Genomic DNA, 26,622 nt, shown 5'->3' with positions numbered 1-26,622 from the left:
AGAAGGTGATGACCCAAAGAAACCGGCAATTACTCTCAAACCAATCATAGTCCAGATCCAACCGTCTGAAGACGCTGAGTTGAATATGTCTATACCCCTTGAGTTTGAAGCAGCGCCACCCGCAAAAACACCGGTACCAATTGAGGTTGAATTCGTGTCTCCGGCAAATGCACCCGCACCATTTGAGGTTGCAGTCTTGCCACCCAAGGCGCATGTTCCATTCGAAGTGGCGATGTCAACCACGTCACCCTTCTATACAAATGCTATACCCTGGGACTATACAACCGAGGCAAGAAGGAAGGGCAAGGCCAGGACTGAAGAAATTGTCGCAGCACAGGGTATGACAAGAACTGGTAGAGTCTATACCCCTCAAAATCTAGCGGAATCAAGCAAGCAGGCTTCCAATTGGCCACCCCTCATTGAGATAGGTCCGGATGACCTTTGGAGGAAAGTACAGGCCAAGGAGTATTCGGTCATCGACCAGTTGAACAAGACGCCAGCACAAATATCCATTCTCTCTTTGATGCAAAATTCTGAGACGCACAAGAATGCTTTGTTGAAGGTGTTGAATGAAGCGTATGTACCAAATAACATCACCAGCGGGGAAATAGCTAATATGGTAGGAAAAGTTCTGGAAAGCCATAAGATCACCTTTTATGAGGACGAGCTGCCACCTGAAGGGATGGGGCACAACAAAGCACTGCACATCACTGTCCAATACGAAGATTATTTCATCACTAGGATCCTGATCGACGGAGGTTCTAGTCTTAACATTTGTCCGCTGGTAACACTCAAGAAGTTGGGCAAAGGGCTGCATGAGATAAAGGATGGAGCAATCAATATGAAAGCCTTTGATGGTTCTCAGAGATCCACCATTGGTGAGATTAGTCTATGCCTGCAGATGGGACTAACCCGGTTCGAGGTCGATTTCCAAGCAATAGATGTACCAACGTCTTACAACTTGCTGCTGGGACGGCCATGGATCCATGCTGCTGGGGTCGTAGCATCAACGCTGCATCAGGCAGTAAAGTTCGAATGGACTCACCAGGAAGTGATCATTCACGGTGACTGTAGCAACCCTATATACAATCGCCAGACCATTCCGACGATCGGGGGAAGAAGGAAGCTGGGTGGAGAAACTTACCACCACATTGAGCGGGTCAATGTTGTCGACAAAGACAAATGGTGGGATAGCAAAATCGAGAATATACTGAATTGGAGTGGGTGCGAACCCGGCAAAGGGCTCGGCAAGAACCTCCAAGGAATCTCTAAACCCATAAAACTCAAAAAACATGGCACTACCTTCGGTTTGGGATATGAATACACCTGGGAAGAATTCAATAGTTGGTCACCACCATGGCGCGGTCCTTACTACCCGCTAGAGCAGCCAATGCCGCATCTGGGGCAGACCTTCCAACAGGCCGACATTATTTATGGGTCAGATGAAGAAGAAGCACTGGCAGCAGTGAAGCACTTGTTTCTAGAGGACAGTGATATGGACTGTTGCGTTATTCTCGAGGAGGAGGGGGAGGAAGGCCCTTCCATACAGGCCGTGGGCAGAGGGGCACATTTCAAGAACTGGACCATCAGGACAACCAGAGCCCGACGAGCCTCGGGGTAGTAAGGCTAAAACAAGCATTATTCACTGTTTTATTTTGCTAAATGATTTTCTTTTCGCATTTTTCAATTCCTGCAATAAGATCTTCGATGTTCAAAACAGTTATTCAATTTATCAAAAGCATGTTTGATTTTTCTTATGAATTAATATTTATTGCTATCGTTTTCCTTCTTACTTTACCAATACAGCATTACTATTACTTATCTTGATGAACCAATGACTGTGACATACAATGAGACAACGCAACAAACGGACATTGATTCAGAGGAAGATGACATACCTGACGAGATTGTCAAAGAAGTTGAGAACTTTGAGAACTGACCTAAGTCCAACCTGGACGAGACCGAAATTGTCAACCTGGGAGATACAGAAAACATCAAGGAAACACGAATCAGCATTCACCTATCGCCATTAGAGAAGAAAGAATACACAGAATTTCTAAAGGAGTATGAGGACATATTTGCATGGTCGTATGATGACATGACTGGTGGCAGACTTTGTCCGCGACCGCATTGTTTGTCGATTCAGAATTCCAGAGTCAATCATTACTGATAATGGCTCCAACCTCAACAGCAACTTGATGAAAGCTATGTGTGAAACTTTCAAGATCAAACACAAGAATTCCACAGCCTACAGACCTCAGATGAATGGAGCTGTAGAAGCCGCCAACAAGAATATCAAGAAGATATTGAGGAAAATGATAGAGAAGCATAGACAGTGGCACGAGAAGTTATCATTTGATCTACTAGGATATCACACCACAGTCCGCACATCAACCGGGGCAACCCCCTATATGCTGGTTTACGGTACAGAGGCTGTCATTCCCGCTGAGGTAGAAATTCCTTCCCTAAGGATCATACAAGAAGCTGAGCTCGACGATGCAGAGTGGGTAAAAAGTCGTTATGAGCAACTAGCCCTTGTAGACAGAAAGAGAATGAACGCAATCTGCCATGGTAAACTCTATCAGAACAAAATGTCCAGAGCCTTCAACAAAAGAGTCAAGCCAAGACAGTTCACACCGGGGCAGCTGGTGTTATAGAAAAATTTTCCGCATCAAGATGAAGCCAAAGGGAAGTTCTCTCCTAACTGGCAGGTTCCATACATGTTTCACCGGGTTTTGATAGGAGGAGCCCTCATACTTGCAGAAATGGACGGAGAAGTCTGGCCAAAGCCGATCAATTCAGATGCAGTCAAGCGTTACTATGTGTAATCTTTAAGCTTTCCTTGTATGATGTAAATTGAACTACGCCTGACCTGATTCCCATTTAAGAGGGGATACATAGGCAGCCCTATGGGTTCGGTCACAATTCAATAAAATTTCATTTTCCCCCGCAATTGGAAAATGGGGGGAGAATTTTGAGGAGGGCCCTCAAAATTCCAAAGTAATTTCAGCCGATCGCCGCACGAGCAACAGTCAGAAATGTCATCCCATCAAACTGGGGCAGAATTTTAAGGAGGACCCTCAAAATTCTGTAGCAGGAGAGGTTGCAATGTCCCGAACTACTCACAGTTGTCGGTTCATCTAAAAGCTATTTTTAATTATACATTTATGTCATACTTTTACAAAATCATGCATGTTTATTATTGAAACTACTTTTTTTAGCAACGCTACCCCAATGATACAGACGGTATCACTAGATCAAAGCCGAATGAGTCAAGCAAAGGCAGCGGGGATACGAACTAACCTCCCCCTCACAAAACTCACGATTTTTCTTTGGATGCAGGCACTAGGATTGCGAAATCCTTAAACATACCGTACGCCCAGGGGACAAACATTGTTCAAAAATACGATTCTCAGAACCGTTGCACTTGCCAACATTTGCTATCAGCACACACAAGTAATGCTCCATAGTCACAATGCTCCCAGTAATCACAATGCTGCAATCTGCTCTCAGCTAAGAAAACTCCACTGTCATTTGTTTTTTTATTTCTTACATAAGGCTACCATTCTGCCTTCCGAGGTTAATCTCTACCTCCATCCGCATCTTCATTGCATAAGGCTACCATTCTGCCATCCAATTTACATAAGGCTACTATTCGCCTTCCGAGGTTAAACGCTACCTCCATCCACATCTGCATTGCATAAGGCTACCATTCTGCCTTCCGAGGTTAAGCTCTACCTCCATATGCATCTGTATTGCATAAGGCTACCATTCTGCCTTCCAATTTGCATAAGGCTACCGTTCTTCCTTCCGAGGTTAAACGCTACCTCCATCCGCATCTGCATTGCATAAGGCTACCATTCTGCCTTCCGAGGTTAAGCTCTACCTCCATCTGCATCTGCATTGCATAAGGCTACCATTTTGCCTTCCGATTTGCATAAGGCTACCGTTCTGCCTTCCTAGACTAAACGCTGTCTCCATCCCCATCTGCATTGCATAAGGCTATAATTCATCCTTTTGAGACTAAAAGTTGTCTCCATCCGCATCTGCATTGCATAGGGCTACTACTCCGCCTTCCCATCTGTATGGCTGAAAGATCGCCACATATTGCATCTGCATGGTTGAAAGATCGCCTCATACTGCACTGCATGGCTAAAAGATCACCACATATTGCATCTGCATGGCTGAAAGATCGCCCCATAGATCATTGAATGGCTAAAAGATCGCCACATATTGCATCTGCATGGCTGAAAGATCGCCTCATACTGCATCTGCATGGCTGAAAGATCGCCTCATACTGCATCCTTCATGGGCTGAAATATCGCCAACTCATCCAAAGGCGTCATCATTCGGAGGCACCATCTTCATAGCCCGAGAACACCATGTCATGGCCCGAGGATCTTTTTCAATCTTTTGCATATCATTATTCAAAGGCGTCATGTTTCGGAGGCACCATCCTCATAGCCCGAGAACATCATTTTCATGGCCTGCGAATCCCTTATCATACGCTCCATGGCCCGGGAAATCATGGTCTAAGGACATAATCCGCATCGTCCGAAGACAACATTCATGGTCCGGTGGGAATTTGCAACATGTTTAAATTTATGCACAGTATACGCTTGTATTGCTTCTATTTGCAGGTGAAACGGCGAGCAACGGCTATCCTAGCAGGAGCGATCCCGCTCCAGTTCCCTCAAGCCATATCAAACCTAACCATTCCCATAAACCGTTCACTCACCCAGCCCTAGATATGGCGTCCGTTCTTGAAATAGCTTCATCGGTGTACTCCGCCGATGGATCCGGAACTACATACGGCCCGATTCCTGTGAAACCAGGGATATGTAGGTAGCTCAGAAGCCAGGGTGCGGCCTAAATCTTCCCAAACCGTTTTGCTCGGTCAAAATTGGCTATCATTTCTTTACCCGAAAACTCTTTCATCCTTCCCGGGTAATGAGGGGCAGCTGTTGATACCCAATTTTTCCTCAAACTATTTTTAAATTTGCATATATGCCTTCAAAATCACTTTTTATAATAATTGGTATTTTTCCATAAGTTTCCATATTATTATCAATTTATTTTCTAATTTATTCAGTATTTTATATCCATTAATTATTCATAAATTGCATTACAAGTAATTTCAAAGCATTTCTTAGATCAATAAATCATTTTTAATTCTATTAGGATTTAATTATTTCACAAATTAGCCAATTCGGCATTGTTTGGCTAGAATTACAACAATTTTGCAATTATAGCCTAATTGTACACTTTATGCTATTTTAATTCAATAATCAGTCATTTTATATTTTTCATATTAGTTAATTACCTTAATTTTGACCTATTTAGCTTTAATTTTATTTTATCTAATTATTAGCTATTTTTATTAATTATTTATCTAATTTAGTTGGGTATTTAACAATTAGCCACTCTTATTTAAATTATAACCTATATCAAACCAACCCCTAACCCAATTACATAACCCATCAGACCCAAGCCCAAACCCAAACCATACCCGACCCAATCCCCGGTCCAATCTGGACCTTCTCTTCTCTCCTCCTCTCCGATGGACCCTATCCACCTTCTCCGGTCACCTCCCTCACCGGAAACCATGGCCTCCCATCATCTCCTGGCCTCTGCTTCACCCCATGCCGGTTTAACACTACCCTGAGGTCCTCAGGTGAACCTGGAGCGGTTCAACTCCTATCCATGGTCTTTCACGCCATTTTCCGGCCATCCATGGCCGTTTGAGTAAGATCTATGGCTTTTCCGGCTAAAACCAGTAACACTTTAAGGTTTTCTCATCTTCTCTAGGTTCTCTGAAACCCTAACTCTTAAGATTTTCCGATTTCTTTTAGATCTGTCTTAGATCTGTGTATATTATGAGCTTTTGTTGTTTTCCTCAAAGGTTTTTTCCGATTTTTCTAAAATAACTCCTCACCTTCAAACTAGGGTTCTTAAACACCTTTCGAAAATGCTTCTTTCTTCTGATTTTTGTATTAATCCGCAAACGCTTGTTTAAGCTTTTTCCTCTATTCGAGTTATTCCGATAAAAACCCTAATTTCGTCTCTTAAACTTCTTAGATCTGTACAGATCTGAGAAGGATCGAACTTATTTTACTTGTTTTATGAAAAATCTCCTTATTTTCGAGCGGTTTGTCGTCTTCCTAAACTAGGGTTTTTGAAAATCTTTTCTTCGAAATACTTTCCGGTCTTAAGTGTATCTATGTATTTTGACTGATTTTGTTGAGTTCTTCCTTGACCCTAACTAGCCTACGTCAAAATCCCTAATTTTTAGAGTTCTTCGTTTGGTTATATTAGTATGACTTACTGATTCTCATATTTCTTTTGAGTTCTTGTGATTTCTTGTGACTGCCTTGCCTTGATATGCTTCTACTGAGTTTCTCAACCTAGACTTACATCAATTCTATGTGTTTGTGTTCATCTTGACTGTTCGCATCAAGACTTGCATCTTTCTCACTGATTCTGTATCGTTTTATCTTCATGTTTTGCTAGAGTCGTGTGCTAATTCTTGACTACCCATGTCTTACTCTATTTATATGTTAAACATGCTGACTCTTTTCCATGATTTTCTCTTTGATTGATTCAGAATTCCTTATTACTTGGTGTGATTTTGAACATTTCCCTTTCGACCCCCCGACCCCTACCTTTCCACTTAATTTGATTAGTTGCTTGCCTTAATTAATTTTCCTTGCCTTGTCTGCGTTGCTACTGATTGTCTCCTTAGTTTGAAAACTTTCTGAACCTAGCCTTCTTTACCTATTCTATACTGGTACTATATTTGAAATCTTTCCTTATTTGTTATACTCCAGCCGTGTATGATTTCTTTCCTTACTTGCCACCTTCTCTTTACCATTTACACTGACTCCCTTAATTAAAGGGAGATTCGAACCAATTTTTTATACTGAGTTCTATAACTACTGAAGAATTGATTCTTGCCTTATTTTAACCAGTTTTCAAACTACTATATAAATGACTCTCTTCTACAGTCTTAAGACGAACAATAGTTATGAATACACACACATACTCAAACTCTCTCTTCTTTCTCTGCCACTTGTGCTAACTGCTTGTCTAGCCGGCCGAAAGCCAAGGCTAGACTGTGGAACTCTACTTGCTTTACTTTCTGCACTTTACTTCTTCAACTGACTTTACTTAGTTCTTTGATACTTGTCCAGCATGTTCACTTAGTTCCCTTACCCCTCCCTAACTGGTATAACCATGTAGTGTCAAACTTTGTTCAACAAAACCCTTGTCTTCAACATGATCCTGCTGCACTCTTCCCTATGTTTTAAATGTCTGTTACCATGACTGATTTGTTCAATGGATTCATAGATGTTCTATATATTTGTTGCATCAAATGTTTCCCCATTTATGTAGTTTCAAACCTGTATGTTCCCAATGCCTCCTTTCCCTATTTGTGTTTGCACTATGATTTGTTTTTGAGTTGCTGATTATCCTGTTCCTTTTCTTTTCACTAAGGCAAACTCTTCTACTGTCTTCTAAAACTTATTTCAAACTAATCATTTTCAAAACTGTTTCCAACTCAACTCTTTTAAATCTATGTCAAGCTCTCTCACACATACTCTTAGGACACGAGGTTCTGCCCCTTTTGTGTGAGCCTTGCCTTGGGACCCTTGAGTTCCATCTGAACTTGGACACATAAAAGCTGGCCTTTCCACACTGCACTTACTCTGTCTTGGTTATGCAATCTGGGTGTGAGCGCTGCCCGGGACCCCTAGAGGTCCTTAGAGAACTCTGACACACCCAGATATGAGAAAGACTATGGAACAATCTTGGCACTTGAGGTGGTTTATTACATAACTCAGGGAGGAAGTCCTAATCAGGTGCTGAAAGTCTGGGCCTGTTTCAGGCTCTCTATAGTGTAATTTTTACTTTTCTTATGTAATTCATTCACATGGTCTGTAATAATTTGTAAATGAATATTGGGAAAATTAGTGAAAAGGGCGGGCATTTACATGTTTGTGGGGTAAGGCGAGTAGAAATCATGCCTATAGGACTTTACATTTTTACTATGTTTGCCTTACCATGTTAGAAATATGCCTATAGGGTTTTAGTATACTTGCCTTACCATGTTAGAAATCATTTTTAATAGGTCTCGAAATCAGTTTCATAAATAGATGTCATGCCTATAGGATATAATTTTATCCAGCTTTTGTTATAACAAGTGTTACATGTTCTCTTTCATTGGTCATCATGCTTGCCAAGTTTCTGAAATCAGTGTTAAACAACTAGATGCCATGCCTATAGGGGATAACTCTAGAAATTCTGCCTATAGATCTCAATTAGTTTAGTTAAATAAATCAATCCAGTCCACATTTTAGTTCGTTTCGAAACTGGTTTAATTAACGGTTTATTTTCTCTAAGACAAGTTCTTTCAAAAACTGCTTTGATTTGTCATTAGATATCATGCCTATAAGGACTCAAGAGTCCGCTTTAAGAAACCTGCCTTGTTTCACTATATAAAATGTAGTCATCTGTGTTCCGTGCCTAAGCAAGCCTTAGGCAATCAACTTTAAATAAAACCAGAACCGTCTTTGTGATTAGTGTTTAGCTGTCAACATGTTAAAATCAGTAGGCAAGCCTGATTCGGACTTCTTTTCTGAGTCATGTAATAAACTTGGTTCTATTGTTATCACTTAAATACCTTGTTAGGATCTGAATGTGGACCTTACCTGTGTATGAGTCGTGCTATCTGTGTGCATTACTTGTGGAGGTATATCTGAGCCTTCTATCTATTCTCTGTGTTTTCCCCCTAAATGTAGTCCTATGTGTTCTTGTTTGTCGCCTAGTATTTTGCCTTTAAACCTGAGGGTCTTCCCAGAACCCCCACCCCTTTAATAGGATAGGAGTCCTAAATTCCTCCGGGACTGATAGGAAGGAACGAGTAACAGCATGCAATAGGGGTCGAGACCAACCTTCGCTTTAATTACCTTTACGGGGCGGGAAAGGGTAGATATGGATATGATGACCGGTGTGCTAATGCCACGCGTAGCCCCTTTCTAAGGAGTGATTACCGGGCATTGTACTGATGTGATCCTATAGGCTAACCAACCTAGGACACCCCCTTTATATTCACAAACACGCTTAGATTGTACTTCTTTTCAAAATCTTGTTTTTTTCATTAATTGTTTTTTTTCAAACATCTGTGTATTTAAACTTAAATCCCCTACTATTTGAGCCATACTTGTTTATTTGTTAATTTGTCTAAATTCACAAAAACTATCTGGCCGGGAACCACACTAGTGGATCCTGAGGGGTGCCTAACACCTTCCCCTTAGGATAATTTCAAGCCCTTACCCTATCTCTGGTTGGCAAACGTAGTTATAGATGAACCTTATAGGTGCCCTAATGCACCTTAAATTGTTAGGTGGTGACTCTTCAAAATGCAAAGCCCTTTCCCAAAAGGAACGAGTTGTCCCATAACAAAACGTCACGAACCCGATTTCGCGAGAAAAAGGGGGCGCGAAAGGTGTTTGAACTGTCAGCAGGTTAAGTACAAGCATCATAAACCGGACGATTTGCTTTAGAGGCTTGATATTTCGGTATGGAAGTAGGAGCATATCACCATTGATTTTGTGGTTGGACTGCCATGGACCTTAAGGAGATTCAACTTTGTGTGGGTTATTGTGGATAGAATGACTAAGTCTGCATACTTCATTCCAGTTATGACTACCTACTCTTCAGAGCAGCTAGCTCAGATTTATTTTCGTGAGATTGTGCGCCTACATGGTATGCTGGTGTCTATTATCTATAATCGGGGCACACAATTCACATCGCATTTTGGATAGATGAGCAGCATGAGTTGAGCACACAGGTCGAGCTGAGAACGACATTTCATCCACAGACAGACTGGCATTCCGAGCACACTATTTAGATCTTATAGGACATCTTATGTGCCTATGTCATGGATTTTTTGGGCTCATGGGATCAATTTCTAACCTTAGCAAAGTTCGCCGACAACAACAACTACTAGTGAGTATTCAGATGGCTCCGTATGAGGCCTTATATGGTGGGCAATGTCATTCTTCGGTTGATTGGTTGTCTGGGAAGGCTAGGTTGTTGGGCATTAATTTGGTCCCTGATGCTTTGGAGTAGGTAAAGTTGATTCAAGAGCGGATTCTTACAATGAAGTCCAGGAAAAAGAAGTTATGTTGATAGGAAGGCTCATGATGTCGTATCATGGTGGGTGAGAGGATTCTGCTTAGAGTTTCGCCTATGAAGGGTGTGATGAGGTTTGGAAAAAAGGGCAAGTTAAGTCCCCGATATATTGGTCCTTTTGAGATTCTTAAGAGAGTTGATACGGTGACCTACAGACTTGCATTGCCACCTAGCTTATCGGGAGTTCAGCCGGTGTTCCATGTTTTCATGCTCCGAAAGTATTATGGTGACTCGTCACATGTGTTAAATTTTAGCTCAGTGCAAGTGGACAAGGATTTGACCTATGTTGAGGAGCTTGTGGCTATTTTGGACAGGTAAGCCCGAAGTTGAGGTCGAAAAATATTGAATCGGTAAAGGTTCAGTGGAGAGATCAACCGATCAAGGAGGTGACTTGGGATATCTGGAATGATATGCGAAGCCGATATCCTCACCTTTTTGGCACTTCCTATATGTCTTTGTACTCGTTCGAGGACGAACATATATTTTAGAGGGGGTGAGTGTAACGATACGATCGGGCATTTTGTTTATTTTAGCCCTATTTCCCCTATTTTATACTTTACACATGTATATTTGTGGATACGTGACTTCCAAAGATGGTTGATTTAGTTTCGGTAAGGTTTTGGATTAATTTGGGACACTTATTCCCTTGGTTGGAGGCTTAAGTTGTGAGAGTTGATCGGAGTTTGACATCTATGTAGACGACTATGGAATGGTCTTTTGATGGTTCCAATAGTTTCGTATGGTGATTTTGGACTTAGGCGTATGTCCGAATTGTGATTTGGACGTTCCTAGGTTGATTTGATTCTATTTGGCGAAAGTTGGAAACTTAAAGGTTTGGAAGGTTAATAGGTTTGACCAAGAGTTGACTTTGATGATATCGAGTTCGGATTGTTGTAATGGGAGTTGGAATAGGTCCGTTGTGTCATTTGGGACTTGTATGCAAAATTTGAGGTCATTCCGAGTTCTTTAGGCATGTTCGACGTAAGTTTTGAATTTGGAAATTTGGATTTAGTTCCTTAGGCTCGAATTGAGGTGCGATTCATGATTTCAATGCTGTCTTGTGTGATTTGATGCCTCGAGTAGGTTCGCGCTATATTTTGGGATTGATTAGTGTGACTGGACGGGGTCTCGAGGGCCTCAGGTGAGTTTTCGATGAGCTTCAGATCATTTGTGGTGGTTTGCCCAACTAAGTTCTAACGCTTTTGCACCTGCAACATATGGTCCGCAGGTGCGTGTCTACAGAAGTGGACAAGGGACCACATATGCGACGTTGGTTAAGCTCAGGGGTTTCTGCAGACGCAGTAATGTTTGCGCAGAATCGCGGCCGCAGGTGCGGGTTTTGGTGGCAGAAGCGGAATTCTGGGAATTACGTGCCGCATCTATGATGAGTTTTTCGTAGATACTCTGTAGCAGATACGACTTAGGGGACGCTAAAGTGAAAATTCTGGGTCGATTATATCTTGAACGAGGGTTTAAATTCGTGTATTACATTTTGAGTTACAGGGCTCGGATTTGGGCTACTTTTTAGGGAATTTTTTGAATTGGGGTAAGTATTTTTTGACTCGGATTAATTTTTTATTCATGATTCCAACCTTGATTTATGCGATTGATTGATGAATCTAAGTGAAGGAATTGGGGATTTTAGCAAAAATGTTTTTAAAGTCAAAATTGAAGATTTGAGGTCGGAATTAGATGAAACACCTATATTTAGTCTCCTGTCGGAATGGGTGTTCGAAATTTGTGAGATTGATCGTGTTCCGAGGTGCAGGCCCGGTGTTTACTTTTTGGGTTGACTTTGCATAATTGATCCATGGTCTTTGCTTTATCGTTTGGGCTTGTTCCCTATAACTTTTGTTGATATTATTAAGTTGTTTTGGCTAGATTCGAGCCATCCAGAGGTTGATTCACGTGGGAAGGGATTCTTAGAGTATTGACTTAGCTTGTTTGAGGTAAGTAACTTGCCTAACTTTGTATGGGGCAAATTCCCCTTAGAATTTTGTGTAATTAATATTATTTGTGCTCTACAAAACAACATGTACATACGACGACGAGTGTGTACGGGGGCGTATGTGTGGTACTTGAACGAATTAGACCATAGGCTATTAATATGCCTGGAATTGGGGTTATTTATTATGTAAAACATGTTTTATTGTTTTTCCCTTCATGTACTCTCAATTGTTATGATATTTGTACATATTATTGTTAAGCCTTGGGCTATATCTTGTTATGAATTTGGTATTGTTGTTTTGGTGACATTGTGGCACTTGGGCACGTATAGTGAGGTTTGATTGTTGTGTTGTAAATGAGATGTGCATGCGGTGATATAGGGGTGACATTCCATTGTTAATGTGCATGCGGCGAGATTAGGATAGCTATTTATTTGCATGCGCCGACATAAGGGTGACATTCTATTGTTAATGTGGATGCGGCGGCATAAGGTTGGCTTGTCGGGGATTATTATGAGATATATATGTTACATCCCACACCTAAATAAAGCTTGGCAAGTGTGGTTTCTAGCACCGACCAGTCAGCAGCAAATGGATGTGAAGGCAAAGGGGGTTACACGTTTCAGTGGGCTTGCACCAAATGTCTTGCCGGGCGCTGCAATCGGGGCGGTGCGACCCATTTCGCATATGGATACGACGGAGTTTCCTATGCTTGGTACATGTATACAAAAGTCAATGAGACTCATTCTCTCTAATATTTCCAGAAGTGTCACTCACTAAAACTCACCCATAAACGCTCTCAAATCCCCTTTGAAGCTTCAAATAGACTAAACAAAGTCAGAAGATGGTTCTACTAGAATTTAGCTTGAATAAACTTGGAATCATTGTTGTAACATCTATCATCTGGTGGTATTAAGACACCATCGAAGCGTAGTTAGTTCTTCAACAAGGTATGTAAGGCATTTTCCTTTCTTGGCATGATTTGGTGTAAGTATTTCCGTCTCTTCTTCTAAAGGATTCATGTACTGTAAGGACTTGGTTGATTCTGAGTCCCTACCGATGGCGTTATCTCTGTTCCTATACATTCTTGTTGATAGTATTCCTTTCAAATTCTAAAATATTCCCAGTTGGTATCATGTGGTTGGAAAAGCATAATTTGTTTTGAATCTAAACTTAATATTTCTTGAAGTTGATTCTGTATTTTACTTATGTATATATGTATCTATTTTACCTTACCTAGCCGTGCTATAGCCGGTCGTGTACGATATCTACTATGCAACCAATGATCAGTTTGGTACGACGAAGCAAGATATGAGGCATTACCAAGCCCTTGTATTGACAAGTACGGCCGAGCCCCTATGTGGCCGGGTACGATGATATGAGTAGTGAGGTTACCGAGCCATCATGTGGCCGGGTAAGACCGAGTCCTCTATGAGGTCGAGTATGGAGCGATGTGTGATATGAGGCTACCGATCCCTTGTATGGCCGGGTACGACTGATTCCTCTATTAGGTCGGTATGGAGTGATGAAATGTGCCCCAAGAGTGGCTGGAAGTATGTATACCTATGTATTAATTATCGCGTGGCCTCAAATGAATGGCTTAGTTTTACAAACATTTGCATACAATTATGATTAATGGTTTATAGCTGCCACAGTTATGCCCTCGGTGGCTTGTCCTCGATAATCAGGTTATGATCAAGTACTTATATCTCTTGTATTAAGACACTGATATTGCATGTTCTCTTAGTCTTGCATTCTCAGTACATTATCCATATTGACGCCCTTCTTATTGGGCGTTGTGTTCATGCCCATAGGTACAGAAAGACTCGGTGACGTCCCTTCCTAGTAGGGTGCTGTTCTAACTGATTGGTTGTTGCTCTCCACTCCTTTGGAGTAGCGATTCAGTAGTCAATAGGTACTGAAGTAGAAGTTCTAAACTTTTTGGGTACGGTGGGGCCCTATCCCGACCAAGTCATGTAAACTTGTACTCCTTTTGGTGTTCATAGAGGTTTGCAGACTAGAGTACGGTTCTATCTGAAAGAGTGGGATTGTAACCTTGTAGGGTATAGTTATGAATATGCATGAAATGTCAATGTTTATTGTGCTAATCAGTTATTCACATTTTTAAGTTCTGGTGTTATTACTTGGAGGCCTGAATGGCCCAGATTTTATGAATTAAGAGATACAAGAGCATACGTCATTTCACACGGGCCTTCGGGCATTGTGTGCCGGTCGCATCTCCCAAAGTTGGGGTGTGACAGACTTGGTACCAGAGCAGGTTGTATCCTAGGGAGTCTTCAAATTGTATCTAGTAGAGTCTTGCATATGGGTATGTTGTGCACCATACTTATAAGTAGAAGGCTACAGGATATTTAGAATGAATACCCTTCTTTCTTATCTAGATCGTGCGATAGCATGAGTCATAAGTATTTGCTTCTAATCCCCCATCTTGTTTTTGTTTATAGCAATGCCTACCACGATATGTGAGGCACTTGATCAAGGATTAAATAGCGAAGCAGAAGAAAGTACCAGTCAGGTGCCATTTGCCCCTATGGGTGAACATGGGCTTCACGATAAGGTCGAAACGCAGGCTTCGGGGTCTTCACCACCACCCCCGGCATATCATAGAGAAGTAAATGTACCTCCTATCCCTCCCCCGGTTCAACATGAGAAAGATCTAGATATGAGAAGTGTAGTGAAGTTGTTAACTTGATTAGTGGCCTCTCAGGACCCTGCCACCTAAAATAAAGCAGTCAGTATGAGTGTTCGAGATTTCATAAATTTTGACCCCCCGATATTTACAGGAACAGATCCAAACAAAGATCCTTAGAACTTTTCCGATCAAATGCAGTGGACTTTACAAGTGATGCATGCCACTGATACTAAGTCTGTAGAGCTTTCCTCTTATAGGTTGAGGGATGTAGTTGTGGTGTGGTACGAGACTTGGGAACAGTCTAGGGGACCTCTTGCCCAAACAGCAGGATGGAGGGAATTTTCTGAGGCATTCTTGCAGCAGTATATGCTCGTTGAACTCCGCCGAGCTAGAAAAGATAGATTCTTGCGATTGGAGCAAGGAAATATGAGTGTCCAGGAGTACATCATGCAATTTAACTTCTTGTCTTAGTATGCTTCATTAGTGGCAGTCGAGATGAGTGATTGGGTATATAGATTCGTGGCCGGTTTGGGGCCGCATCTGATACACGAATGTACCATAACTTCTTTAAACCTGATTATGGACATAAGAAAGCCCGGTCTACAGGTGATATGGGAGAGTCACGAGGTGAGCTTAGACCCCCGTTTTCCCGGTATCCATCTTATCCGGCGTTTAGTGTTACGTCATTATTCCAGGGTCAGCACCATGATCGGATATCCTACTCCAGTCAGGGTTAGAATCCTCGAAGGCAGAGCTCATAATGTGTCAGGCTTACCTAGTCTTAAAGACTAGGTGCCATCACGATCCTTAAGGTGGGATTTTATGTCGTGACAATGATCCGATCAGGTATCAATATTAAGGTAAGATACAATCGTTTGTTTGATTTGTACCAAAGCATTTGGCTTTGATGGTCAATCTCGTACCTTAAGGTACTTTTAATAATCATGTGATGTTCGTATCCTTACTATTTCGTCGAATATTGTATTTTTGTTTTATATTTATCAATATATTCAGCAAATAACTCTACCCACTAAGTAATAGGTGATGAAAAAAGTCACCTTTTTTACTCTTAAAACTTGAACTATAGTCTCCTATGGTTTTACCTTTTTTTTATTGACTATTAAGTAATAACTTTAAATTCGACTCTTAAACCTCATAGTTTGGGGAAACAATGCACATGTTAATCGCAGTTGTAGTACTGGTAATGCCAGTCGATATTGCAAAGGATAAATATCTACATTAATGCCAATGATTTGGCCAGTGATTGGTATCTCTGTCATTCAACAGCTCCAATCCACCTGGAGCAGCCAATTTCAATAATTGGAGCTCCTAGCTAAAGTTTGCAGTACATCTACTGCTGTTGCTAATTATCTGAACGTACAAATACTGTCTCCCAGTGGTTTTAGCATGTTATCATGCTCAATCTGGTAGTGGTCTTATGGTGTAAGGACAATCACATAGTAACAAGAGAAGGAAATACTGCACAGAGTTAAAGTCACTACCATTGATTAGAGACATTGACTACTTCTGAACATTTATGGTCCTATCGTTGATTTTCTGAACACTTATAGGCTGCTTCCCAGTGGTATTAGCATGATATCATGCTCGGTCTGGGGGTAGTATTATTGTGCAAGAAGAATCACATACTAGCAAGAGGTGGAATATTGCACAGGCAACAACACAATGCGTGCTGAAGTTCGAATGGTAACAGATATGTTTACAGCAACAGGTCGACTGTACAAGAGAAAAAGGTACAGAATACTACCCGTGATTTGGCAAGTGATAGGTGCACACAAATGCAATATTTTTCACCACGGCTACTCGCATGTACACTGATGTTATTCAGAAGGCTTCAAACTGTTCCTCTGCTGCGTGTTACTAAACTAGCAACACATCTGATACCGATTATCTTAACACTGTTAAGAGTGCCTGCCAGTGGTATTAGCATGTTATCATGCTCAGTCTGGGGGTGATCTTATGGTGCAAGGAGAATCATTTCAAAGCAGCGGGTGGAAATATCAACGTATAATCAAGCACACAACGAAAAGCTTATGCTATAATTGGCTACAAAACGATGAAACAGGATGCACAAAGGTACTGATCCTAATCAGGAGACTTCAAATAAGAACACCTTTGTCTGCTCTAAATGCAGTCAGTTGTGACGACCATCTTCGAGAAGGATGCAATCAACTCTGCTTATTTTGACAGTCCAAGAGTTTAATGGTGATAATTGGACACTCACAGTTCAATTGCAAAACATGGCGCCTAGTGAGAGCTCTTGGGGTGCTACGTGGAAGTTTTGCAACTGAATCTGGAATATGTCCAGTTTTTCGCATTTGTAATAGTTACGATTATTTTTCTTTTTGGATTTTGCACCTTTCTTTGCCTTTTACAATTCTTGTAATAACAGGATCCCTGTTTTGAATTATTATTTATATATTTACCACAAGGGATCAAGCCGAGTGGTCTATTTGCTAAATAAAACCTCATAGTTTCAACCAGTACCTCAAGAGCTCTTCGGGAGCATTTTCGGAGTGAATTGGGACACTTAGTCCCAAGGTTGAAGGCTTAAGTTGAAAGAGTTGACAGGAGTTTGACTATTGTATAGACGACTCCGGAATGGTGTTTTGATTGTTCCAATAGCTTCGTATGGTGATTTTGGACTTAAGCGTATGTCCGGATGTTGATTTGGCGGTCCGTAGGATGATTTGATATTTTTTGGCGAAGTTGGAAAGTTAAAGGTTTGGAAGGTTGAGAGGTTTGACCGAGAGTTGACTTGGTGGATATCGGGTTTGGATTTTGATTCCGGGAGTTGGAATAGATCCATTGTGTCATTTGGGACTAGTGTGTAAAATTGTAGATCATTCGGAGTTGAATTGGTATGGCTCGGCTTGAGTTTTACAAGTTGGAAATTCATTAGTTTTGTTAAGCTTAAATTGGGCATTGATTCGTGGTTTTGGTGTTGTTTGATGTGATTTGAGGCTTCGAGTAAGTTCATATTGTGTTTTGGGACTGGTTGGTGCGATTGGACGGGGTTCCAAAGCCATCGGGTGTGTTTCAGATGGGTTACAGATCATTCTCTTCATGTTGGGACTGCTTGTTCAGTGCTTCTAGTTTCCTTCTTCGCGATCGCGAAGAGGGAGTCTCGATCGCGTAGTGTTGATTGCTGGCAGGTGAGTTGTTTTCTTGGCATTCACAAAGAGAGGGACGTGTTTGCGAAGAGTTAGGAAAGTTGTGCATCGCATTCATCACCTGGGAGCCACGTTCGAGTAGAAGGATGGGCTGGTAGGGGATGGCACGCATTTGTGCATCACGACGCGAGGTCTAAGCCGCGTTAGCGTAGGAATTGGTCGTTTGCTCATAGCGTTCGCGACTCTGGTGTTGCATTCACGTATGAGGATTGGGCAGCTGGAGAATTTGTTCTCGATCGCGAAGGCTTTTCCGTGATCGCAAAGGCTAATGCCTAGGCAGACTATATAGTACTCTATTTAGAGGGTTTGGTTCATTTATCATATTTTGAGTTGTAGAGCTTGGTTTTCGGCAATTTTGGAGGGTATTTTTACGACTTGGATCCGGGTAAGTTTTTTTTTGACTCGGATCTGTCAATTATTCATGATTCCTTTTTTGTTTTTATCATTTAATTGGTGATTTGAATTGGAGAAATTGGGGATTATAGTAAAAACTTTCCTAAAATATAAAATGAGGATTTAAAGGTCGATTTGAGTTCGAATTTGGATGACTTTGGCATTTGTTGGACTCGTAATTTAATGGATGTTCGGAATTAGTGAGTTTGACTAGGTTTGGGGGTGCAAGCCCGGGGTTGAATTTTTGGGTTTGCTTTTTGATTTTGGTAAAGATTTAAACTTTGTTGTTTGAAATTGTTTCCTACGGCACTATTTGTTTATATTATGTTGTTTGTGACTAGATTCGTGTCGTTCGAAGGCTGATTCACGAGGGAAGGGGTTTATGGAGCATTGATTTGTGCATTTTGAGGTAAGTAACATATCAAAACTTAGATTTGAAGGTATTTTACCCTGGGAGCTATGATATATGAGAGGCATTGGGGTGACGTACGCACTAGATGACGGGCATGTGTGTGTGCACCGAAGTGTTCATGATTAGAGACGGATTTTAGGCTATTATGGGATTGTTTTCCTATCATGCCTTGTCATATCCGTGTTTTCTAAACCTCTATGATTAATTGAGTTCTGATTCATTTTAGAAATCATTTCTAGGCTATGTGCTACTTGTTTGGAACTTGGTAGGGTTATTCTTGTTGTCTCTGAGCTATCTACCTTATTTGTACACATGTTCTCAGTAATGATGTAATATCCGTGTATGATATCTTTTTCTCAGTACTTCTTGTCTGATTCAAATGTTGTTGATGCCTCCTATGTGTGACACTGTTAAACCGAGTATTGTGAGATGTGTTTATCTGAGACTTGAATGGTAAATGACTGAGTTTGGGCCATAGAGGGGATTTGGTATTGATTTTGAGGTGACGCTTACACCAGGCCAATATTGGGCTAAGTGTTACTGATTTGGGGAGACGTGTGCACCAGGCCTCACTATTGGGGTATATGACTATGATTAGTGCTTGGGCAGGATCCGCCTCTCCTGAGTTTTACATACCAGTAGTGAGCTTATGCACAATGTTTTATATACGTACTTGATGATGGGAAATTATGCCAGGCACCAATACAATGCTAAGTGTGATTATTCTTGATGGATCTACTTTGATATTGTTTATTTGACATGTAGGCATAGAGATGTACTTTTCCTCATGCTAGCTGATAAATAAAATATTTTATCCGTGTTAGGCTTTAACTGCTATAAATGGGAAGCATGCCCAAATTTCTGAACATGAACAAGCTGAACATAATATCATTGAGCTACATGTTTCTACTGTTTTTCTTCATATCATGAACTGTTACAAGTTATTGATATTGGTATTTCAGTATTGTTTCTGAGCTCATAACTGCTTTCAGATCAAGGTTAGTCTTGTTACTCATTGAGTACATGGGGTCGGTTGTACTAATACTACACTCTGCACTTCATGTGAAGAGGTACTTCTGGACGAGGTGATCTCTAGAGTTCTGTTGCTACCAGCTGTTTGGAAGACTACGAGGTAGCTGTTATACCGTCCGTAGACCTTGAAGTTCACTTTCGTTATAACTATTATTACTGTTCTACCATTCAAATAGTTGTATTCAGAATTTAGCCTTGTATTTGATACTTAGTAGTGCTCATGTACTCATTGACACCAAATTTTGGGGATTGGTGTAGCAGTATTATGGTTATATTTTCAGATATTTCTTGATGTTTCCACTGTTCAGTTTATTAAACCTTGTTTTAACAAATTCATTGTTCTCATATGACTGGTTGTTTGCCTAGCAAGTAATGTTAGGCGCCGTCGCAGCTCCGGTAGGATTTGGGTCATGACAAGTTGGTATAGAGCACTAGGTTACTTAGGTCTCACGAGTCATGAGCAAGTTTAGTAGAGTCTTGCACGTCGATAGGGAGACAACTGTACTTATCTTCGAGAGGCTACCAAACTATTAGGAAACATCACTTTCTTGAATTCTTATCGTACGAATTTGTTATTTTCGAAGTTTTAACCTTAATTCATTTTGTCTCTCACAAACGGTCAGTACACGTGCGACCGAATCAGGCTGATGGCTAAAGTACTACCAATTAGGGCCATGAGAGGCCGGGGCCGCGGTAGATGCCAAGGTTGCGGTAGAGATTGACTTATGGCTCATACTACAGCTAGAGCAGTACTTGTAGAGCCACCAGTTGCTCTAGGTGTGGAGCATGTTCGAGATACAATTGAACAGGTTGGACCAGCTCAGGCACCAGTAGTGCCCATTGTTATTCCTGGCCTTGAAGAGGTCTTGGCTCAGAATTTGACTGTGTGCACGATACTGGATTAGGCGGTTTGGATTCCTGCTGCACCAACCACCTCACAGGTTGGGGGAGGTGCTCGGACTCCTATCGCCCATACTCTAGAGCAGCCAGCTCTGGGCCATCAGACACGGGAGGTACTACCAATTTAGCCGGCTACCGCTGCTCGGGCCGAGGTTGGTCCACCTATGAGTGACGAGGAGCAGAAAAGGTTGAAGTGGTTTAGAAGGCTTAAGCCTCCAGAGTTCCGCGGAGAGGAGTTAGAGGAAGCTCAAGATTTTCTAGATCGGTGTCAGAGGATTCTTCACACAACGGGTACTTTAGAGACCAATGGAGTTGCATTTACTACTTTTCAGCTGACTGGATAGTGGCAGGCTTATGAGTTTAGCAGGCCAGTTGGCGCAGTGCCACTTTCATGGCATGAGTTCTCAATTCTATCTTAGGGAAGTTTGTTCCACAGACTCGCAGAGAGGAGTTGCATGGAGATTTTGAGCAGCTACGCTAGGGAGCTATGACTATGAGTCAGTACGAGATGAGATTCGCGAATTTGGCCCGTAATGCTATATGGTTGGTTCCCACCGAGAGAGAGGGGATCAAGAAGTTCATTGATCATCTCAATTATGGTCTACATTACAGTCTGGCTCGAGAGGCCGAGATAAATGCTAGGTTTGACCAGGTGGTCGAGATTGCCAGGCGCTTGGAGCAGGTTCATAGGCTTGCGTGCAAGGAGCGGAAGGGCAAGATGCACTGTTGTTTAGATAGTTTCAGTGGTACCTCATCTAGAGCTTATCACATCATAACAGAGGTCGTCCTTATAGGCCCGTTGTGATGGTTCGTCAGGTTCCTCATGGTTCTTCACCAAGCCACTGTACTTATATCACTCGTCTAGTTCAGTTGTGTTTTAGTGCACTTCTAGCTTAGAGCATATACCGTGCTCCATCAGTTTAGGGATCATCAGTACCGGGTTCTTCCAGTTGTTGGGCTCCGATTCAGGCCCCACAGTCATTTCTGGCTCGAGGTTGTTACGATTGTAGAGAGTTAGGGCATGTGAGGATGTATTTTCCTTGTTATTACAAAGGTCCAGTGCAACATGGAGGCCAGTATATGACTCATGTACTAGTTGCTATAGCACCTGCTCAGCCAGCTCGGGGTGGAGGTCGCCCCAGAGGGGGAGGTCAGTCAGGTAGTGGTTAGGCTCGTTTCTATACATTTCCTGCCAGACCAAAGGCAGTTGCTTCCGATGAAGTGATCACAGGTATTGTTTTAGTGTGCCACAGGGATGCTTCGGTATTATTTGATCCTGGTTCCACTTATTCATATATGTCATCATACTTTACTTGTTATTTGGATATGCCTCGTGATTCTTTCTTGTTTATGTATCTACACCGCTGGGGATTTTATTATTGTGGACCGTGTATGTCGGTCATGTGTGGTGACTATTGGGGGTTATGAGATGAGAGCTTATCTTTTACTGCTTAGCATGGTTAATTTTGACGTGATTTTGGGCATTGAATGGTTATCTCCATGTCACGCTATTCTTGATAAGACCGTGACGTTGGCGATGCCGGGGTTTTTTAGGGTTGAGTGGAAAGGTTCCCTGTATCATGTTTCCAGTAGATTGATTTCATATTTGAAGTCTCAACGGATGGTTGAGAAGGGATGTTTGGCATATTTGGCCTTCGTAAAGGATGTTAGTGTTGTGCTCCTACCGTTGAGTCAGTTGCGGTAGTGAGAGACTTCCCAGATGTGTTTCTGGTGGACCTGTCAGGCATGCCAACCCAATAGGGACATTGATTTTGGTATTGATCTGGTGTCGGGCACTCAGCCAATTTCTATTCCACCATATCGCATGGCACCTGCGAAATTGAAGGAGTTAAAGGAACAACTTCAGGAGTTGCTTGACAAGGGCTTCATCAGGCCCATAGTGTCACCTTGGGGTGCACCGGTTTTATTTATGAAGAAAAATGGTACTTTGAGGATCTGTATTGACTACAGGCATATGAATAATGTTACAATTAAGGACAGGTACTCATCACCATGCGTTGATGACTTATTTGATCAGCGTAAGGGTTCTAGAGCGTTCTCGAAGATTGATTTACGGTTAGGGTATCATCAGTTGAAGATTTAGGATTCAGACATTCTGAAGACAGCATTCAGGACCTGCTATAGTCACTATGAGTTTATGGTGATGTTTTTTAGGCTGACCAATGCTTAGAATCCTTTATGAAATTGATGAACAACAGTTCCATCCATATCTTGATTCTTTCTTCATAGTATTCATCGATGTTATATTGGTGTGTTCATGCAGCCAGGAGGATCATGAGAAGCATCTGAGGATCGCACTCCAGACTTTGAGGGAGAAGAATCTAAATGCTAAATTCTCCATATGTGAGTTTTGACTTGATTCAGTGGCGTTTTTGGGCACACGTGTCTAGTAAGAAGATTAAGGTGGATCCGAAGAAGATCGAGGCAGTTCAAGGTTGACCTAGACCATCTTCAGGTACAGATATTCGGATCTTCTTGGGTTTGGCACATTATTATTATCGTTTTGTGGAGGGTTTCTCATCCATTGGTGCACCTTTGAATAGATTGACCCAACAGGATGCTCCTTTTAGATGGCCCAAGGAGAGTGAGGAGAGCTTTTAAAGCTCAAGACTGCATTGACTACAGCCCCAGTGTTGGTGTTGCCTATAGTTTCAGGATCTTACACTGTTATTATGATGCATTGCATATTGGGCTTGGCACGATGTTGATGTAGGACGGTAGGGTGATTACCTACGCGTCTCAACAATTGAAGGTCCATGAGAAGAACTAACCTATTCATGATTTAGAGTTGGCAGCCATTTTCGACACGTTGAAGATTTGGAGGCATTATCTCTACGGTGTGTGATGTGATGCATTCACGGATCACAAGAGTCTCCAGCACCTGGTCAAGCGAAAAGACGTTGATGCATTAAGTAGGAAGGCTGAGAGTATGGGCAGTCTGGCATATTTATCGGTAGCAGAGAGGCCACTAGCCATGGATGTTCAGGCCATAGCCAACCAGTTTGTGAGATTGGATGTTTCGGAGCCTAGTCGGGTTCTTGCTTTCATTGTGGCTCAGCCATCATTGTTGGATCGTATCAAGGCTCTCCAGTTTGATGATCCTCACTTGTCGGTGTTAAGGGACACGATGCAGCAGGGTGGTTCTAAGGAGGTTGTGATAGGTAACGATGGATTTATGAGGCTTTGAGGCCGGATTTGTGTTTCAAATGTTGATGGGTTGAGAGATTTGATCCTTGAGGAAGCTCACAACTCACGCTATTCCATACACCCAAGTGTCACAAAGATGTACCGTGACTTGAAACAACACTATTGGTGGTGGAGAATGAAGAGAAATATTTTTGCTTATGTCACTCGGTGTTTGAATTGTCAACAGGTGAAGTATGAGCATCACTAAGCGGGAGGGTTGACTCATAGATTGGAGATACCACAATGGAAGTGGGAGCGCATCACTGTGGATCTTATTGTAGGCTTACCATAGACTTTGAAGAAATTTGATGCAGTCTGGGTTATTGTGGACCGGTTGACTAAGTCCGCACACTTCAGTCCAATGATGACTACCTATTCTTCAGAGTGGTTGGCTCATATCTACATCTGGGAGATTATCTTCCTACACGACATGCCCATTTCTATCATTTCTGATCGAGGCACATGATTCATATCGTAGTTTTGGATAACAGTGCAACAAGAGTTGTGCGCACGGGTAAAGTTGAATACAACATTCCATCCTAGACGGTCCGACAGTCCGAGCGCACTATTCAGATATTGGATGACATGTTACGTGCTTGTGTTATGGATTTTGAAGGTTCATGGGATCAATTTCTTCCATTAGCAAAGTTTGCCTACAACAACAACTTTCAGTCGAGTATCCAGATGGCCCCTTATGAGGCCTTATATGGGAGGAGATGTCATTCTCCGATTGTTTGGTTTGAGCTTGGGGAGGTCAGGTTGTTGGGCAGTAATTTGGTCCGTGATGCTTTAGAGAAGGTAAAGTTGATCTAGGAGAGACTTCATATAGCACAGTCCAAGCAGAAGCGTTATGCCGACAAGAAGGTTTGTGATGTCACATATATGGTGGGTGAGAAGGTTCTTCTCATAGTTTCGCCCATGAAGGGTGTGATGAGGTTCAGGAAGAAGGGCAAGTTGTGCCCTCGGTATATTGGTCCTTTTAAGATACTTGGAAGGATTGGAGAGGTGGCCTACAAACTTGCCTTACCACCTTTTCTATCGGGTGTTCATCCAGTGTTTCATGTTTCTATGCTCCGAAAGTATTATGGTGATCCTTCACATGTTCTGGACTTTAGCATGGTGCAGCTAGATGGGAATTTGACCTACGATGTGGAGCTGGTAGCAATTTTAGGCCAGCAGATTCTGAAGTTGAGCGAAGGTGCATTGGAGAGGTTAACCAGTCGAGCAGGCTACTTGGTAAATCGAGTAAGAGATGCGGAGCAGATATACACACCTATTTCAGACTTGATGTATGATTCTAGACTAGTTCGAGGATGAACATTTATTTAAGAGGGGGAGAATGTAACGACCCGATCAGTCGTTTTGTGTATTATAGCCTCGTTCACCTATTTACTGCTTCTTCTATGTTCATTTGTGGTTATGTGACTCGTCTGGGTAGTTGGATTGGTTTCGGGAATATTTTGGAGTGAATTGTGATACTTAGTCCCAAGGCTGAAGGATTAATTTAAAAGAGTTGACCGGAGTTTGACTTTTGTGTAGAAGGCTCCGGAATGGTATTTTGATGGTTCCAATAGCTTTTTATGGTGACTTTGGACTTATGCATATGTCCGGATGTTGATTTGGAGGTCCATAAGTTGATTTAATGCTTTTGCAGAAATTTGGAAAGTTGAAGGTTTGGAAGGTTGAGAGGTTTGACCGAGAGTTAACTTGGTGGATATCAGGTTCAGATTTTGGTTTCGGGATTTGGCATAGGTCCGTTGTGTCATTTGGGGCTAATGTGAAAATTTTGATATCATTCGGAGTTTAATTGGTATCGTTTGACATGAGTTTTAGAAGTTGGAAGTTCATTAGTTTCATTAGGCTTGAATTGGGATGAAATACATGGTTTTGGTGTATTTGATGTGATTTGAGGCTTTGAGTAAGTTCGTATTGTATTTTGGTACAGGTTAGTGCGATTGGACGGGGTCTCGGGGGCCTCGGGTATGTTTCGGATGAGCTACAAACCATTTTCCTCATGTTCAGGACTGCTGGTTCTGTGCTTCTGGTTTCCTTCTTCGTGATCACGAAGAGGGAGTCGCGATTGCGTAGTGTTGATTGTTGTAAGAGGATTGGGGAGATGGAGAATTTTTTTCTTCGCGATCGCGAAGGCTAATGCCTAGGCAGACTATATAGTACTCTATTTCGAGGGTTTGGTTAATTTTATCATATTTTGAGTTGTAAAGCTCAGTTTTGGGCGATTATGGAGGGGATTTTCACGATTTGGATCGTGGTAAGTATTTTTGACTCGGATTTGTCCATTTTCCATGATTCCATCTTTGTTTTTATCATTTAACTGGTAGTTTGAATTGGAGAAATTGGCGATTTCAGTAAAAAAAATTCCTGAAGTATTAAATGAGGATTTGAGGTCGGAATTGGATGATTTTCATGTAGTTGAACTCGTAATTGAATTAATATTTGGAATTTTTGAGTTTGACCGGGTTCTGCGGTGCGAGCTCAAGGTTGAATTTTTGATTTTGGTAAAGATCGAAGCTTTATTGTGTGAAGTTATTTCCTACGACATTATTTGTTGATATTGAGTTGTTTGTGACAAGATTCGAATCGTTCAGTTCGCGAGGTCAGTAAAATATCTAAACTTGGATTTGGGAGTATTTAACCCTGGGAACTATGTTATATGAGAGGTAATGGGGTAACATA

The sequence above is a fragment of the Nicotiana attenuata genome, chromosome 6 (assembly GCF_001879085.1).
Source record: "Nicotiana attenuata strain UT chromosome 6, NIATTr2, whole genome shotgun sequence".
Taxonomy (NCBI): domain Eukaryota; kingdom Viridiplantae; phylum Streptophyta; class Magnoliopsida; order Solanales; family Solanaceae; genus Nicotiana; species Nicotiana attenuata.
The sequence above is the reverse complement of the archived record's forward strand: the minus strand, read 5'-3'. Positions refer to the sequence as shown.